Here is a 7,562-nt window from a genome sequence, read left to right as displayed (position 1 = left end):
AAGATTGAATTGCATTGTTGAGGCCCTGAGCACTGACGCAGCAATGCTTCGCCTTGTACTCTTAAGGGTATCTTGAACGTTGTCCAAGTTTTCTGCCTCAGTATATCACAAAATTGAGCTGCGCTCAAATTTCGCATTAGGAAGTACCGTAATTTTAGGTCATTTTTTTTTCATATGTGAATCTTTGAATTGAGATAATTGGAAAGGTCTGAGCGACGAAGCTTGCTCTCAGTGAAAAGTAAACGTTTTCATACGAATCGCAACATGAAGAAGCAGAAAGACTAGCAAATTCATAAGCCACCAGTATGAGGTTCTAAAAATCCAGCATAACTTACTCGCAGAGATCAAGCCTCTTAATGCATGTAGTGAAGAATTAATAACCCAGAAAACTGGTTTTGCAAACGAACCATAACAGCTTGAACATTATCCACGCGTGAATGATTACAACGAGTACCTAATAAAATTCATAGTCGACACTGGATCAAAAGTAGATTCCGCCGCGTCACCATCAGACATTGACCCTGTACGTAGGGTGCCCATACAAAACAGCCCGAAGGCGGGCAACATAATCGTGCGTTTTGCCCCTCACAACAAGAAAAAGGACTTCTGGAAAGAGGCCTAGAAATCCTGCCTCACAGCAAAAGACATTAGAGAGGGCCCAGAAGCGACACAAATACTCTTCACTGATCCATTTGAGTACGAAGGGTAAGCCACTCTTTTCTGAAGCATTGAACCTAATAAAGGAAAGACAGTGGCAGTTCTTGTGGACGGCGAAATGTGTCATCAAGGCAAGAAAAGCAGCCACTAAGAGTGTCTACAAGATTACTTCGCATGAAGACTTGCACAGTGATTGAACGATACTGATAGATTTCCAGAAGATTGCTTCCCCACCCATCACCATGGCTAATGAACTGCGGCGACCCTCTGATTTCATTCATAACATGGTTAATTCCTCAGGCTTATTTCTTTTACATATTAATATGAGAAGCCTACCAGCGTACTATCCAGTGTTCCTGGATTAAATAAATAAATTTACACGTGAGCCCAAATAACGCATTTCATTTTATTGCGCTATCTGCAACACCGATAGCGCCACAGAACTGCCATGCTCACTTCTTATCTGGCTATAACATAGAAGTTACCTTCATGTCACGAGAAAGTTCAACGCGTCCAAGTACATTATCTTTCAATGTTAGTGTTGCGGCTTGCATCAATCAGTCATCATGATGGGTCATTAAAAATTATGCCACCATTTAGACCGAGTGCTGCAAAATGCTCTTCATGTAAAGTCCACCACATCCCATAGCCAGAAACGGCACCCTACACAAATACAAGCGCACGATCGTAGGCATCGTCTACAGGTCGCCTCAGAATAAAAGCGACGACTTCGTTAGGGAGCTGAAGAGTGCGCAGCCTGGCTTCTACGATTATAACACTCAAAATGCTATTACGGTAGATATTAATATAGACACTGCACGAGCCGATGCAGCAAATTACACTTATACGACTTAATAGCACTGGTCAAGAACAATTAACATTAACACCAGCGCGCATGCCAACACAAAAGCAAAGTGAAATTAATCTTATTATCACGAGCGTTTCGACCATATTTTCTAAGCAAATAGGACTGTCTGATATTACAAAGCATGCTTACTTTAGCAGTTACCACATCACGCACCAATAAAATGATACAAAAATACAAAAAAGAATGTCGTCATTTGCAGCCAGGGTAAAATTTTGCAAACATTATCTACCGAAAATGGCTGGCGGTATATTCAGGAGAATCTAGCGAGGAATAGTTCTACCAATTTGTGAAGAAATTTTTTTTTTGCCCAAGTCATAGCTGGCCAGACTGCCATGAGTTCGTCTAAAGCAAGACTGGGGCGAAAATATTATCATACGGCAGGAATTTTGAAGCTTATTAGTCGAAAAATAACATGTACACAAGTCTCAAGCACACTCTGCATGATATTAATCTCCTCTCTAAATGAGGTACAAGTATTTAAGAAGGTGCGAATAAATTAATTAAAATATGAAGAGAAAATTATCTGAGTCTGAAAATTTAGCAAATTCAGCAGCCCAGTGGTGACAGCAGGGTCAACTGGAAAGTTATCAATTCAGCACTAATCATGATGACTGCACAAAATGATATACTTGTAATTCTAGTTGACCAGGCTCTGAATACACAGCACTGCAAATTCCGAGGCCTTTAATGAACGCTTTGCTGCAATGGCTGACATGTGAATGCTGCTCCTCATGAAATATTGCTTAGTCCCGTGGACATTATAAGCGATGTTGATTCGTACTAAAAAGATTTTTGCGCCAAGACAACACACACAAGAAAGAAGACACCACGGGCGCACTGTGTCTTCTTTCTTCTGTGTGTTGTCTTGGCGCAAAATCATGTTAGTATGTATGATCACCAACTAGCCCAGCAGTTAACTATTCTAATGTTGATTCATTCTTCTTGCGACCAGTCACATGACCAGAAATAAAGCACTCAGTACTAGTATTGAATACCGCATCATTTGGGCACAGTGACATTAGAGTATCTTCACTGAAAATATGCTCATAGCGTAGGAGTAAACCACTAACAGACATTTTGAATGATATGTTCATGAAAGGTATTTTCATATTACGTCTTAAGGTATATAATTACTTGCGAATTTTTAAAAAAGGGGAGAAATGTAACGTTGAAAACTGTCGCCCAATATCATTTTTTCACCTTCGGCCAAAATTGCACAAAAAAGTTGCTTTCACGAGTAGATAACAGTTTTTCTGCAAAAAAAAATTTACGCAAAGGAACAATACCGCCACCTGAGGAGAAAATCACTTGAGCTGATAATGCTTAGTCCAGAAAATAAAGCAGAATATGAAACAAAAATTCACTATGGGCGTATTCACAGATTAGATCAAAGCGTTTCATTTGCTTAACCATGACATTGTAATCAGCAAACTTAATAACTGTGGAATTCGAAGCACACCGTTAAAACTAATAAAGAAAATTTTGAGGGTACAGTTTACCTCTGCCTTAACAGTATGACACGATAGCTTAATGGGATAATGCCCATAAATGCAGAATTGGTCATTCTGGGCTTAACATTGATAGATCTCATGAAATGAGATTTATGAATGTTAAGTACAGACTTCCCTTCATGTAATGCCCCTCCAGGGACCTCTGATGTTCAAATAAATAAATCTCCGAAAGTCCTCGTGCCGCTCCTGGTGCAGTGGTGAAGCGGTTTAAGCGATGCGAAACTGTCTTGCAATGGAAGGCGCTACCAGCGGTGAGGCTTGTGTGACCCATGGAGGTTGCTCTTCCCCAGGAGCCTCTAGCGGCTAATCATTCATTCAACTATCACCTGCTGCGTTACGCAGTTTTCTCACGAACCGATGGACAGGTTGTGATGATGCCTCAAGGTAATGAGACCTAGGTGGCCCACCTGCCTCCTAGGTTGCTTATCGGGGCATTTTGCGTGGATTTTTCGCTCCTTATTTCCTTAACTCTGCCGCATTAATATTTGCAGAACGGCGAGCAGAACCTCAGCGTCAAGAGCGTTCAGTCTTCGAAAATTTTAACCAACTGAGGCGTGCCGCAAGCGTCCATACTTGGTCTTTTTTTCTTTTTTGTTCTGTATTAAGGCTCTGCCTACCTCCTTATCTGAAGACTGTATTTTATACGCAGACGACACTAATATCAAGTAACAGCCGATATTGAACACGATAACTGCAGGAACACAAATGATGTCTTAGGTAAGCTAGCTTGTAATGCAAGGATTTGGCTTCGGTATTCACAAGCAGCGAGGTGTTAAGGTAAGTGGACATTTTTGAAAGCTATATTTTCTATCGAAAGCTACAATATCCCTTTCAGGCGCTTTGTGCAAAATTGCGTAGGCGACAAACTTACAGCTTTTTCTGAGGAACTGGAGCACTTAACAGTGATTTAATTGTTTCATTCAAATTGATCACCCTTGTTGCTGCAAAGTAGCTGTTTTTTTTACCATGTAGCGATTGCAGTAAATAATATTTCACATAAGAAAGAGCCAGGTAGCACTTTGTCCGCTGCTTTTGTGCATACAGATTTTGCCGCCAGTGAAAACATCGATTGTTTTTGCTTAGCTCCGAGCGTAATGTGAATCTGAAACACAAAGTGATTCCACGACCCTAGGGTGTTTACCTGGCACACGAGAACATTTCGTTGTTAGTAATTCTAACAAATCTGACACTTCGTACGGTATACTCCACATCGTGGTAAGAACTGACCTGGTGGTCTTTCACACTCGAAAACTAACAAATTCCCTTTTTTGAGGCCTGATTATACTACTTAGGTGAAAACATAATTTATTTTAGTCAAAAAAAATGGCGCCTGAAAAGGATAGGCTAGCAGGAGCACATTTCGCGGTGCCTGCAATAGACCACTACTGCGCATGCGCCGTTACCTTGGCAACCATGGCGCCGCAGCCGCTGCGCCGCACTGCGCCTGCGCAGAGTCGCGCCGCGCAGCTGGGATGTATGCCTTCGGAAGCGATGGGCTCGCTCCTCAGACGCACACCATGGGAGAGTGGCCGTGCTCGTCACGGCTGCAGTACAGGCTGCGTGAAAGTGAATCTTCCCATCCAGAAGTCGTCGCATGATACAAGCCGGTCTACAGCATGAAAACGGGGCGAGAAAGGCTGAGCGGACGGCCGAGACGTCCGAAGAGCGAGAGGAACGTCACGCGAAGAGTCGCCGCCAAGCTGCTGAACGACAAATGTGGCGCGTCGCTGACGAAACTGCTTTCGGTACGTATATCCTGGCCTAGTTGAGCTAAGCCAATGTAAATTTTTTTCATAACGCTCGTCTTTCATATTTTTATATTAAAATGTCATTCACTCCTAAATGAACTCCAAAAAAGATTACCTTTCTAGCCATCTGTGTTACAAATATACAGCCAAATTTCTAACCTGCGTATCTAACGAAAACAAACTCAGTGTTTCAACGAAGTAAAAATCTAATGCTTTTATTATTAATTATTTTTTCGTGGTATTACTCTAGTTTAGACTGATAAGAATTTTTTCTCAGCACATATCTCTATTTTTTATATTTATTATCTAAAACGCTCACAAACGCGGTGCAAGACGTTTCGAACACATTGGTTAGTAATGACAGGATAACAACACTTAAGTCTGGTCTTTATGATGAGATGCGCCATTTCAAGATTGATCACAGAGGTACGCTAGACGTTTTGAAGCACATTGGGTTCAAACAGCCAAAGTTGTAACCCCCGCGAAACTCGTGGTAGCAAAACTATGTTTTCCAGCGAAATAAAAACCTAGTTATTTCCATAAGGGTTATCTTTCTTGTGATGTTATAAGTTTATCCTTGTACTACCTGTTCTTTGGCGTCCATGTCTACTTTTTTGTATTTAATCACTAAAACACACGCACAAGGTTGCAAGATGGTTGGATCACAGTGGGTGGTTATGTTAGGATACCAACCCTGAATTTTGGTTTGTATCATAGCATCTGTCATTTCAACGGGGGTCAAAGATGCTTCATAGTCGTTTTGAAGCACATTGGGATAAAGCTGGTTCTCACACAAAAAAAACTTGCTGGCAGGTGAAAGTGTATCTGGAGATCTTCATTCTGCTTTACAGGTGCCGCAAAAAAAACAGAAAAAGTGAGCGGCCACTCGACCAAAATCAAGAAAACGTCTGGCATTGATAATGGCATTTGTGGTTATTCTTAATCTTTCTTGTTCTTCTGTGAATTAATTTTTTTTTGCCGCCGCCGCGGTGGCTCTGTGGCTATGGTGCTCGGCTGCTGGCCCGAAAGACGCGGGTTCGATCCTGTTGCGGCTCTCGTAGCAAGGTCGGGTCGAATAGGGGATGAGGAAGGTCGGAGACGAGGTTTAAGGAAAAGACAAGAAGAACTTTATACAAGTTAATTTACATATATACAAAACAGCAACTGAGAGAACGTCTCAGAAAGTCTCGAAAACAAGGAGCAAAGCTACATGACGATGAGCTCAGATGGTCAGGCGCTACTCGGCCGTCCAAGGCGCCGAGTTTTATATCCTTTCCTTTCCCTGGGCTCCCTAGATGGGGGCTGGGCTTGTCGAGGAAAGAGTGTCCTGAAAGTTCACTGTGGCACTCGTCACACACTCTCTCAATAGAGAACACGTCCCCGTCACGTGTTGGGAGAGAGAGAAGGATGCCATCTGCGCCGCGCAGATTCTGGAAGGTTCTCGAAGAGCGTTCCCGCGCTTTTCATGTGGTCGCACGTGCGCGGGTCGCTGACCACCTCTTCCTGGAAGACGGTTGCTGCTGTCAACTTGATGACTGGAGCCGGCTGGCACCCGGGCCCCTTGGAATGTCTAGTACTGCCGAACGTGGCAGCTAACTTCTTTCTGTACTGCAGAGCTGGCTGGCTAGATGCGGGGTGGATGACTGACGCCGCTTCCGTGGCTAATTCAGGCGTTGACCCCAGCGTGCCCTTCGTGACTCATCGGCATTCCGCTGCTACCACGCCGATTTTTTCTCACGAAGGAGGCGAAACGTAACAATCCCGGCCGCGGCGGCTGAATTTCTTTGGAGGAGAAATTCGAGGCCCGTGTCATATGCGATGTCAGTGCACGTTAAAGAACCCCAGGTGGTCGAAATTTCCGGAGCCCTCCACTACGGCATCTCTCATAGCCTTAGTCGCTTTGGGACGTTAAACCCCATAAACCAATCCAAACCAAACCTAATTTTTTTGCCAAGTCATCTTGTGCTAAAAATATTAACTTTATTCCTGAGCAAGATATTTTATTGCAACTTTGTACACTTATTTCTCATAAATCTAGCTGTGCAATGAACCACAATAAATGAAATCGTGCAATTGTTACTGATGCATTTTTTCCTAAAAGCTGCTATACAAAAACCATTGTTTTTGGTCATTGCCTTATTACACGATGAAAATTCATGGTATAATAAATAATTCTGTTGTTGAATAGCTGCAGCTTTCAACTATCTGGTCATCATGGCTTGATGTAGGCGCGTAGGCTTGCAGCACCTTCAGCTTATATGAAGATGGGGAATCGGCAATATCAAAATAAAATCACAGTACACTGAACTGATGGGGGACTTTAATGCGAACGTAGGTAAAAAGCAGGCTGGAGACCAAGCGGTTGGTGACTATGGCATAGGTTCTAGGAATAGCAGGGGGGAGTTATAAGTAGAGTTCGCAGATAGAAATAATTTACGAATCATGAATACCTTCTTCCGCAAACGAACAAACAGGAAGTGGACGTGGAAGAGCCCCAATGGTAAGACTAAAAATGAAATAGACTTCATACTATATATCAGCACTCATCTGCAAATAGAAAACGCAAACACTCATGAAGTCAGGCATTAAGGGATGCTGCATCAAAAATTTAGGCGATCTAATTTTGTACTACATGAAAGCTGGCGTTCGTAGGTCGATTGACACCGCATCGTTTTCTGCACGAAACCACGGAAGCACATTTTTCCTCCCTTTTTCCTTGAACTGGTACTCCTGGCGGCGACACCCGAAACAAGTGCTCTTCGGAATCTGTGACGCCAT

Source organism: Amblyomma mixtum, chromosome 8, assembly GCF_055824585.1.
Source record: "Amblyomma mixtum isolate Tamu chromosome 8, ASM5582458v1, whole genome shotgun sequence".
In the NCBI taxonomy this organism is placed as follows: domain Eukaryota; kingdom Metazoa; phylum Arthropoda; class Arachnida; order Ixodida; family Ixodidae; genus Amblyomma; species Amblyomma mixtum.
The sequence above is the reverse complement of the archived record's forward strand: the minus strand, read 5'-3'. Positions refer to the sequence as shown.